Source organism: Pinus tabuliformis, chromosome 3_1 (genome assembly GCF_031772625.1).
Source record: "Pinus tabuliformis cultivar Carrire ecotype Pingquan chromosome 3_1, CPIR1, whole genome shotgun sequence".
NCBI lineage: Eukaryota > Viridiplantae > Streptophyta > Pinopsida > Pinales > Pinaceae > Pinus > Pinus tabuliformis.
In genome coordinates this window covers 383,131,885-383,144,765 of record NC_142301.1, presented here as the reverse complement: position 1 = coordinate 383,144,765, position 12,881 = coordinate 383,131,885, and positions in this window count along the sequence as shown.

Here is a 12,881-nt window from a genome sequence, read left to right as displayed (position 1 = left end):
GTTTCTATAATGTCCCATACTTTTGTACCCAAAGATTGAAGATAGGCAGTAACTCTTACCTTCCAATATACGAATTTTGTCCCATCAAAAATCGGTGGCCTGATTGATGCTTCCCTCTCGTAGTTGCTCATGATGTTAGATCTTCCTTCAAGCGATCAAGCTTCTTCTGAAGCACCTGCTCTGATACCAATTGTTGGAAATAATACTGAGAGGGGGGTGAATCAGTATTATCAAATTCTTTTCAATATATCTTCCTTATTTATACTTTGAATAATTCTTCAAATATTGATCATTACTTTGTATGTCAGTATCATAAAATAATGAGTAGGAACAAGAAAATCAAATAGTCACACAAAAGAACACCAGATATAAGGTGGAAACCCAATGTGGGTGAAAACCACCTGCTGCAATATGTCTCTATCTTCTTTCAATTAGAAACTCCTTTTACAATGATTTTGTACTGGTGCAGTCCTTTACCAGTACGCAGGCTACAACCTGGAGAGAGCTACAACTCTCTCTCTCATTTTCAAGTCTCTCCTGGAGGGGAGCTACAACCCCCTACTTCTTTTCTTTCAAGGACCACTTTTCATTAATTTTCAGACTGGATCCAAGAACATCAAATAAACATCAAGAACATGTGAATCAACCAATCTCCTTATACAAACAATCCAATGAGCCACCAAAACTTATTAGAATGCTGTAAATAGAAAAACAACACCAATAACCTAAACCCATAACACAGCAGCAAATAGAAAACAGGTAGCCAACAAATATTTCAAAACAGGTCCGCAACTTCACAAATATACACCTGCAAATACCCGCACTTCACCTTCAGCTGCGCTGCGTATACTCGCACTGCGCCTTCTTCTGTACTGCGTACCCCGCACTGTGCCTTCAGCTGAGCTGCGTATACCCGCACTGTGCCTTCCTCTGATTAGGGCCAAATTAAGAGTCCTCCAAGGTACCACAAACAGTCAGATCCACAAATCACTATTCCAGCCTTAAGATTTTGACCCATCAATAGAACTTATCCTTCTCCTTACGCTCAGGTTCCTTCTTCATTCAGATCCAGATCTGCACCATAACCCAATCACCGTATTCTAGATCTAGCACTTTATCAGATATTCAATAATTCAGAATATGCTTTGCCAAATTATCTCCTTCCTCTTTTATAGCCTTAGTCCTTTCTCAATACCACGGTCCAAAACCATAGGATCAAAAAACTGTTGGACTAATACCATGAACTAACCATGAAAGTGCGTGAGATCAACACTTTTGGATGCAACACCACGGACCAAAACCATAGGATCAAAAATTGTCGGACTAATACCATGAACCAACCATGAAAGTGCGTGAGATCAACACTTTTGGATGCAATACCACGGACCAAAACCATAGGATCAAAAACTGTTGGACTAATACCATGAACCAACCATGAAAGTGCGTGAACTTTTCTCTTGCATGAAGGGAACTTTTCTCTGCATGGAAGTGTGTAAACGTTTCTCTACATGAAATAAACTTTTCTTTGCATAAAAGTGCGTGAAATTTTCTCTACATGAAATAAACTCTTCTCTGCATAAAAGTGCGTGAACTTTTCTCTACATGAAATAAAATTTTCTCCTCATAAAAGTGCGTGAACTTTTCTCTACATGGAATAAACTTTTCTCTGCATAAAAGTGCGTGAACTTTTCTCTACATGGAATAAACTTTTCTCTGCATAAAAGTGCGTGAACTTTTCTCTACATGGAATAAACTTTTCTCTGCATAAAAGTGTGTGAACTTTTCTCTACATGGAATAAACTTTTCTCTGCATAAAAGTGCATGAACTTTTCTCTACATGAAGGAAACTTTGTTGCACTATAATTTATCAAATAAATTTGCTGCCCTATAATTTATCATTTGTGTGATTTTCCATCAAGGACAACACTTGTCTCATAATGCCAATAATCTTCACCACTCTTCCCTTCAAATTTTGGGATATCTGAGGGAAGTTTAGTTGGGACCAGAGGCCAAGCTAGATTGTATCAAATCAGATCATTTGTCAATTTAGTTAAGTCTAGAAAATTTAGCATGGCTAGAAAAGGGAGTCATGGCAGACCTTGGGAATTACATCAAGTGCGGGCGAGGTTCCCAAAGGTCCGAAAAGAATGATCTAGATTTTGAAAAACACCAAGTTTCCCAAAGTAACTCATAGAGCCTACTAAACTAAAAGGTGCTCCTTGTGGTCCAATAAAATTTGGAGTTTGACCAACACCTGCCAAAAATCCTCTGTAACCAGTGAAGTTACCCCCCAATGAAGTGTTAAAAGGAGTTGATAGCCCCTAATAAGGATTCCATGCATTAGAAAAGGGTGGAAAATTCTAAAATGAATTAACTGAAGAATACGACACATTCCCTAGTTGTCTGGAATAAAATTGATTCCTAGATCCTATCCCACTAACCGCAGGGTTTGTCCAACTTTGGAATGGGTTATTACCTTGACCTATAAAGGAAAAAAGCATTGACCCTACTATTGGATTGGAGTGTGGTATATGACCACTTCCAAATGGGAAACCCTAAAAAGAAGTTGATCCACTCATCATGGATGTGCAGGTGGTCGATGGTATTTTCAAAGGAACTGAAGGAATCTGTGAGATGGCATTCCATAAGGGATAAATCCAAAACTGGATGCAGTAGCATGAGAACTTCCACTCGTTGACAGAATGGAAGTAGACCCAAATATAGCCGCGTTGGGAGTAATAGAAGGGATGGAAATAGTTCCTCTTCCTTGTACAGATATGGGAGTCTACAAACTCTCCTCCTTGTATAGATATGGGAGTCTACACACTCTCAACACTCGTCGTAGATGCCATGCTTCCAGTAGTGGACATCGAAGCAATAGATGGGTGTAAACCTAGGCTCGAAGGCCTATGAGTCGGGGTTCCAATGTACATTAGAACATTTGGATGATCAGGAGGAAGAGGAGAATTCAGAGTCACAACCGACTCTGAAATCTCTTCAACTTCAATATTATCTTCCAACTAAAAAAGTACTTGAGAAAGAACTGGTGTGTTCCTCTCTAACTCTCTACTGGTGCCAGGTCTATCTTGTGAATTAATGACCCCAAGCAGAGGATCAATCTCCGATGCGCCTGCTACCATTGGTTGAAGACCATTGGTGGAATTTCTCCTATGCCTTCTAGGAGAAGGATCAGGACTCATAGGTGATAGCCCACGAAGTCTCCTAGACCGTCGAGATGGTCGATCAACCACTTTGAATTATTTAAAATATCTACTTAAAGACTCAAAAAATTATAAAGCTAGGCTGACTAGGAGAAAGAACAGTCACTAAAAAGTCCCTAAAGATATTAGCAATCAAACAACTCTCGAGTATTTTTTCTCTGGGTGATTAGGACCGGACACCAAAATAAAAGAATGTTAATAACAAGGGCCTTCTAAAAATAGACTGGGGTAGTTACGCCCCAGGCCTACTACCAAAGGTATCAGAGGCAGTTACACTAACCTCTAGATAACAGCCTTTGCTGATGCAAGCACCCAAGCTTCGCAAGGGTACCCTCCAGAAGTACTGCTGAATGTGATACAACTCTGCAGCCACCTATGTGATCCCTAGGATAGGAAATTATGGTCACCAACTCGTATCAGAAGCCGGGTGGAACAGTAGTGAGGCGAGATCCGACAAGTAAGAGAGGGGGTATCTCTCATCCTTATATTCACTCTCCCTTGTGCTTTACTCCCAGTTATAGAGCTTTCCCAGTCTCCCTAACAATATTGGATTTCGATCATTAATCAAACTTCTATGTTTTGTAATTTTGAGTGGCCTTGGAGAGTTAGCTCTCCTCTCACCTAATGCAAGGCCCTAATAAACCTAAATTTGTTGGTGTATTCTGATGACAACATAAAAGTTCTAGTTTATTTTAATTAATTACTTGATTTTAATGGCTATTTTGTAAGTCAAGGGTAAAGGTGGGAGCGAAACCAATGATGTTTGTATGACGCAACAGAAATCAATGAAAAACTAACTACATGAATGCACTCATTTTTTCTTCGATGAAAAGAGATCTCTATACGGGTTCTACAAAACTTCTACAAAGTAAAGTACTTTTTCTCTTCTTTTCTTGAAACACACTTCACACACCCAAAAACTAAAAGACTATGAATGCTTTAACAATGCAAACTACCCTAATGCAAGATATAATGGAGATGCAAGATCCTAAATAACACTCAAAAAGCAAAATCAATTGTTTATAACTAACAATGAGCCAACTTAAGTACTGAAGAGGATACACATTTTGAACACAAAATTCTCTCCAAACAAGAAGGACAAATTGTAAAAGATCGCAACTCACTTTCAGCAACAAAAAGAAACCATAAAACAATTTTTTAAGATCTTTTCTTTTTTAAAGAAGCAACCAAAACAAATTTTTGAAATCACCAAAATGCTATTAAAACTCAAAAGATCGAAAAAAGAGCACAAGGAGTATTTGAAAGTTACAAATTTTAAAATGAATGAAAACTTGAGCAAAAAGACTTCAACTTGTACAAAACGACCCAAATAGCAGCAAGGAGTTTGACAAACTGACCAAGAAGCGAGGAAAGAAATACTTCCAAATTCATCAAAAATACTTTCAAAAAGAAAGAAAATATATGAGGCCACAAAACAAAGGAGAGAAAAGCAAGTAGATTTGAAATCTAGACTTGACATTGAAACTAGAAACAATCTCATGTTCTGGATGACCAGAACAATCAAGAACTTCAGGACGAAGTCTTGTGTGCCAAAACACAAATTACAAACTTACTAAAGAAGAAAACCTAGGCCAAATATTTTCAATGAGGAAGAGACTTCAAAATAGTAAGCTTGCATAATAATTAAATTCTTCAGAGAACAATTGACCACACAGAGACTGAAAAGACCAGGCAAAAAATCTACCTGGGTTGAAATATTTGAAAAAACAATGCAAAATTTTGCATGCGCAGCTGTGTGCAAACATAGAGGCATGAACACACGCTCTTGATACAGGAAACTTGCATATACACAAGTTCACTTTACAAAAACAAGCATGTACACGCAACTGTAAACAAAGTAAAGAGCGTATACAAAGCTTTGCAAGAAAAAATAAAAAACAAAGTCTGATCCAAAAGATCAGACTTGAGGGCTGGGACTCTAGTAGACCAAATAAGACTGTAACTACAAGCAAAACAAAGACTAAGCCTTGAATGAGACTGAACAACCCAAACCAGGAATAACAAGATTGTTATCCCCAGTGGAGTCACCAGTTCTGTTTTGGGTGAAAGCACCCTAGGGCTCTAGGTTAGAACCCCAACAGAGTAGAAGAAAACTACAACAAGAAATACTCAAACAACATAGGCAAGATGCTTATATTATCAAAATACGTAAGAGTGACCATACCTGGATTTCCTTCATTCGAGTAGGTCTCGCAGGGTTCAGACCCTCTGCAACTCCTGATGTTCTTCAAACATGAAAATCATTCAATTTGAACATACATAACAGTATAGAAGTAAAGAATATTCACGAAATTTACTTTATATCATATAAACAAATGATTTATCATACATCAAAACAACATTCATATATGAATTAAAACATAATTTGATGCATAGACATAGTTAGTTTTAGAAACAAGACAATATTTCCTTTATTGCAGTAAGCTATAAATAACATGGAGAGAATTCACTTGAGTCTTTCTCTGGCTCCAAGTAGAACTGTCCTTCGGATTCGTCCTATCCCAGCCTTCAACAATCTTCTTCCATCACCAACACCATGATATCTCAAGCAAAAGGAAGTATATCTATAATCAAGGAAACAAGGGTTTCCTGAAGCTTGGGGAAGTGCATGAGGCACAGGGATTCATTAGAGAAGAGAGACACATGAAAAGACTGTACATTGGGGAAGCACACCAAATCTTCCCTTCATGAAAAATATAGTCAAATGCAAGTGATCCTTGATAGAGTTCACTAAGATGTGTGTGGACCGTTCTCGATAGCCTCCATAGGCAAGAACATGTATTATGTAATGTTTTTTTACTATTTATCTTGTAAGTGCTGGATTTTCTTCATGCAGAAGAAAGATCAGATGTTCACTAAATTTTGTAAATTTGAAGCAATTGTTGAGAAAGATAATGGCAGGAAAGTTAAATCTCTAAGAAGCGATAATGGTGGATAATATGCGTCAAATGAATTCAATAACTTTTGTGCATTAGATGGAATTCGACAAGAGTTAATAGTACTTGACAACCCATAACATAATGGGGTGGCTGAAAGGAAGAATAGAAGTATTGTGGGATTTGCATGGGAAATGTTACATGATCAAGTCCTACTGTTTCACTTGTGGGCGAAAGCATACAACAAAGTTGTTTATTTGTAAAATAAAATCCCTCATTGAATTCTCAATATGAGTACACTAGAAGAATATTTTTTAGGTAAGAAACTAGATTTGGCACAAGTCCAGAGATGGAAGGAAGTGCACCAAAGTGGCTGATAGATTGATGCATGTTGCTAGAGAGAATTTGGGAGCACCCACATCACACTGAAGGCAAAGGAGGTCACCATATTGGTACACTAGCTACATGGATCTGATGCGTGAGAGTGTAGAGGTTGAGCCATCCTCATTCGAGGAAGCAATGTAGAAACTAGTATGGGTTGATGCCATGGTCGAGGAGTATGACTCCATTATCAGAAACAATGTTTTGGAAGTGGTCCCAAGACCAGAAAAAAAGTCAGTGGTGAGTTCTAGATGGATTTACAAGGTAAAGCAAGAAGCATATGATAGTGTGGAGAAATACAAGGCCATATTTGTGGCCAGAGAGTTCTCTTAGGTGGAGGGAATTGATTACGAGGGTACCTTTGCTCCAATAGCAAGGTAGTCTTCAATCAGATCTATTCTAGCACTGTTAACGTAGATGGGATGGAAGATACATCAGATGGATGTAAAGAAATCATTCCTCAATGGTATGATTGAGGAAAAGGTGTATATTAAGCAGCTAGAATGATTTGGGACCTACAACAAAGAGACACATTTGTGCAGACTCAAGCCAGTGTTGTATGGACTAAAACAAGCACCCCGTGCTTGGTACGCCATGATAACTATTTCACTGGGTTGGGCTTCACCAAAAGTGAAGCAGATGCAAACATTTAGCATATTGTGGTTGAATTTAAATTGTTGATTATAGTATTATATGTCGTTGATTTGATTCTAACAGGTGATGAGAAGCTGATAAAATCTTGCAAAGAGGATCTTACAAGAGAATTCGAGATGAAGGACCTGTGGCTCATGCATTACCTTCTTGGTATGGAAGTATGACAAGGATATGGGGAACTGTTTGTCTCTCAAGGAAATTATGCCAATGAGATACTTAGGAAGTTCCACATAGAGAGAAACAAACCCATGAAGACTCCTCTAGCAGGTAATTGGAGGAAGGAGGATGCCACTTTAGGTGAAGTAGTGGAGACTATTATTTATAGAAAACTTGTGGGTTCACTTATGTATTTAGTGAACATATGATCGTACATGTGTTTTGTAGTTAACCAACTTAGTCAAGCCATGGTTAATCCAACCAAACTTTATTCGAAGGTAGCTAAACATGTGTTGAGATACCTGAGAGGAACCACTCAGTTTGGTCTTTGGTATAGACAGACATAGAAAGTGATGCTTCAAGGCTTCATGAATGAAGATTGGGTATGGATTCCATCCAATAGGAAGAGCACATTAGGGGGAATCTTCAGTATTCGGTCAACAACAATTTCTTGGTACAATAAGAAGCAGAGATCAGTTGCACTCCATTCAGTAGAAGCAGAGTACATGGATGCTAGTCAAGAAACTTGTGAGGCTATCTAGATGAGGAAGATCCTTGTTGGGTTATTTGGTTAGCAGATGGATCCTATAGTGATTTACTGTGACAATCAAAGTTGTACCAAACTCTATGATAATCCAATTTTTCATGATCAGTCCAAGCATATCAACATTCGATATGATCATATATGAGATTGTGTGCATAGGAGAATCATGTTACTATAGTACATTCCTACAAAGGAGTAGGACACAGATATTTTTAAAAAGAAATTGTGAAGATGAAAATATGAGTTTCACAAAGGGAGTATCATGGTAGCAGATAATCCCTTTTTTGTTGAGAGGGAGTGTTGAAAATGCAACAAGAAAATCCTAATTTAATTTTGTCCTTGAATTAAATTGTAATTCCAATTCTCATAGCAACTTGTAATAGTTAACTAAGTTAATTTGACTTAGTTGGCTCAGTTAATTCGAGTTGGGAATCAAACTACATTCATGTAGAGTGTATCCTATTATTTAGGAGCCCTGGTTGAGTTTATTTTGAGTTGTAATTATTTAATTTAGTCTAACTGAGTTAAATTTAGTTAAACTAGTTCTAACTAATGGAGGAATTAGTGGGCGATCCAGTAGTGGGGTGTAACCTGCACTAGTGGGAGGTAAACAACATTGATCAACCGGTAAAATGAAGATTCCCTCATAATTAACTCATGCATGTCAGATCAAAGAAATACCCAATTGGTATTGGAGTTCAAGCATTGTGTACTATCAGTTGTATAATCATCTGAAATGTACAAGTGGTGCATGCAATTAGAGGAAGGCCTATGAGGATTACACAACTCATAATTGATGAATTTCCTAATTAAATGTGGGTTAATTTCCTAGGAAATTGTGCAAGGAAATAAGAGCTTGGCAGGAAGTAGAATTGGCTAAGTATTGGCTTTAGCTTGTCTGGGAAGTAGTGATATAGGTAGAGATAGTTCAGAGGTTGCTTGGGCTTGAGAAAAGTATTGTAATTTTCTCATATTTTCTGATTAATTCAATATACACATAGTAGAGGTTTTTAGTTGTGGCTTTCCACAAGAAATCATTGTGTTATGTGTGATTGAATTCCTTCTCTTTTATGCTTCATGATTTCATCGATGTTTTATTATTTATGTTTATGAGTAGAGTAGATTAAAGTCAATTGTTTTAGCATATTAAAATCTACAATTTGAATCTACAAGGAATTTTTACAATCTATATATATATGTGTGTGTGTGTGTGTGTGTGTATGTATATGTATATCTAGTAATGAATTTGGTTTTTAAAAAACATATTTTTATCAATAAATTTAGTTTTTAACATTATATTATATAATATTTATTTTGTGAATAATAAAAATATCGAACCATTTTTAATTTGTAATGACATTCAAACTTCTTGTGATGAAAGTTGTTATATGATTAGGGGAGGGACACAAGTAGTTGTGCACACTCCCTTCCATGTAGGAAAACAACCACCTCAATACTGAATTGCATGTATGACGTGTTACCAACACATCATTCCACCTATCACAGTAGTTGGGGAATTAACTCCCACCTCGTTACCTACATTTTTGGTTGTCACTTAGGGTTTAGAATTTACTATGTTGAGGACTCAATGTATTTTTACTTGGGGCTGGTGTGTGGGTATTCTACTATCCCAACTATTGTTTGGTATGTTAGGTTCCTATACCAATAGGAGTCATAATTCTTGAATGGCTGAGATTTAACCTATAATATGTACATACCTTTGCCTTTTGCAAATGTTTTCCATATTCAAATAATTAAAAAAATGTAAAGAGGATATGTCCTCAGAGAAAAATCAAAGGAAAAAAAGAATAAAAAGGTCAAAAAAATATGAAAAGTATGAACCCCAAGAAAAGAAAAGACCATGAAAGTGTGCAAGTCAAAATGCCACTACTATTTACTTTTTATGGAAGATAAATGATTGTGTGCAGTCTGTAATCTTTGTAACAATCCATGATAGTCAAAATGTTTAAACTTGGCTTTTCATTTTTAAATTTCATGTCTATAGATAGAGAATAAAATCTGAGCAAATAGTGTAATCTTGGTAGATAAGTAGATAGGTAGAGTAAATAAAAGGAGCTGAAATTTTTAAACTGAGCCCTTGGATGTAATAAGGTTAGATTAGTTAGTTTACTAGTGTAAAGAAAAGGGAAAAATGTTTGATAAGGGTTTCCTAGCTTAAATGCACCCTAATAAAGAGAAGTAAAAATGGTAGCATGAGTAGATGGGTAAGTAGAAGAAAGGTTGCAGAATTGTGATGATTGTTAAACAAAAGCATATTTATCACCCTCATGATGAAAGTTCTAAGTATGAAAGAGAAATTGGACTGGCATAAAGTTCACAAATTCAGATTAATTAATTTCCCCTCACTCATTTCACCCTTTACGTAACTAATTTCCCACAATAAGTTTGAGGTACCCAAAATCTTAAGTCAAAGGGGCTCAGAGCATTTCTCTGACTTCTGGAGGGATCAGACCCTCGGCCCATTGACTTATAGATCTTAAGTACTAAAATCCCCTCATAAACATTTAACCCCCTTCAGTTCATTCATTTTCCCTAATAAATCTCTTTTCCTAAGGTTAAAACTCTATTTTTCCTAAGGAAAAGCAATCACCCCCATGAATACCCCGTTTTTATGAAAAATCCACAAACATACACTTAGACTAAGTTATAATGTTTCTATGTAAAAAGAAAATGAATTACAAAAACACATTATGCTTAGCGCAATCCACTTTCTACCTTTTTCATATTAACTTCTAATTTTATTTATATTTATTAATTCTCGAGAAAACCCCCTTTTCCCGTATATTTTATTAAATCGCTTTAAATATTAATATCCCTACCCCAAAGTTTGAAATATAAAATTTACTTTATCCAACCCCGACTAATTGACATAATTAATCGATCTGCGATTAATTAAAGTCAAACCATCCACAAATCATATCCCACCTGATACTTTAATCACTGCCTTAACCCCTCATTAATATAAAACTATGGTGTTTAGATGCCCGTCGGGTGTCCCCCCCCCCATTACCTTCCTTGCAACTCCCGCACTTGACCACCACACGATCTCTCCCCTCCCGATATAACGGCCCATGTTGATTTTGGAAGGGCCCGAAATTTGAACAATACCCGCCCGAAATGGGTTGTTTTTTGCTGGGCCCCCAAGGCAACGTGGCACTCGATGAATGGAATCAGGTGGCCTCCCCCCAATACCACCGAGTGCCAAAAAGTTATGCAAAGTAAACCATTTACCACCAGGCTGCTACACGACAAACTGCCACTGTTCACTCCAGTACGCAACAAACAGTCACTATACACCCATACCCGCCAAATTGTCTTTTCACGCATAAATCCAAAAAAAAACCCAAATCATTGTTTTTATCATTTTTTCCAATTGAAAACTTCCATGCACACATCTGTGAACGTCCAAACTGTCAACCCACGTACAATTGCACCACTGAAGATGCTACAAAGCTCCCAGATTACCTTCCAGCCTACTTAAAGCTTTTTCAACTGTTCACAGTCGCCAGTTCACCTAGTTCAGACCCAGTTTCTTCAAATTCTAGGTATTTAAGCTAGAATCTATTGAAAACCCTATCAATTTCTAAACCATTCTTTAAGTTTTCTTAATTGAAATTAAAGGGAACTTTAGTAACATAAAACCCACCTGGAATTGAACCTCCATTAGCTCAAAGACTGAAAATTTACCTACCCCATTCTTAAATCCACAAGAACTAAGAATGGCTGCCACAATTACCATGGATGTCAGACCTATTACCACTCCTCACTTGGACCTAGACTACCTTCCCCTTGCTGATAAAGATTTCCAAATCAAGGACACCTCTGTCCATGAATCCCCACTCAAATTATACTATTGATACAGAGACCAATACCTAAACCATGTTGACAAAATAGGTCTTTGGGAGTCTAATTTTCCCAAGTGTCAATTCCCTGAGGTGCACATCTTTCCAGAGATTGTCCATTATTTCCATGCAAAAAACATCCCCAGTCAAAGAGCAGTGATGTCCCCTGACCAAACCATACTCTTCACCATCATTGCTGAGTCAATCAATGAAATGCTGCAATTACAACCAGGGCAAAACTTAACCTTTGCAAAGCTTGCTGAAATGTTCCAAAATTTTATTGTAGAAGAAAAACATATCCCAAAAGACACCCCCCCCCCCCATATATATATATATGCCATATTCTCTCAATTTGGCCAAGACATTGTAGCAATGATATCTAGCATCTTAGGCTATACTACTAATGAATACATAGATGAAATCATCTTAGCCTTCATGTCCATATTCACTCCAGGACCACCCCCTGTTGTCACGTATGATTATGCCAAGTACATATTTGATAGGATGCATGAACAATTTCTAAGAATGAGTAATGAAAGAGTATTCAAGTATTCTTTAGTTTTGTACCCTCCTTTTCTGTATTACCAAGCTGACAAGTTCCCCTTCACTCTCCAAAAGCTTGATACCAAAGGTCATCCTAGGTCAGTAATTTTTTGGACTCCTTTGATCCATAAGTATGACTCACCATATCCATACACTGACTTCATTGATCTTTTTGTACATCCTGTAGTGACCATGCTGCTAGGAAGTCCTCCTCTAAGAATTAGTTCAGATATTAGGAGGATCCTACAGTTTTCAAAACAACAGAAAGTGGGAGATTGGTACTTGAATGAAAATCACACTGAAATTAGGATCTATGGCTATGAGTTGGACCCATATAAATTGCCCAGATACCTCCCAATGAAGTTATTTTCTCTGGAGTACTACAAGCAGATAATCAACTCAGATGAGGTGCATTTTGTTAAAGCCAAAAAGAAGGCCCAACTCAGAATAAAAGATCAACTAGGCCCTTTGTGTGTAATAGCTGAGAAGCTGGAAAAGAAGCAAAGAAAATCCTTCAGAGACTTAACCTAAAACAGAACTTCATGTGGAGATATGATCCCCTGGACTTCATCTGCAACAAAAGATAGAAAAACAAGATGGCTCCCTACATTCACCACCGAAT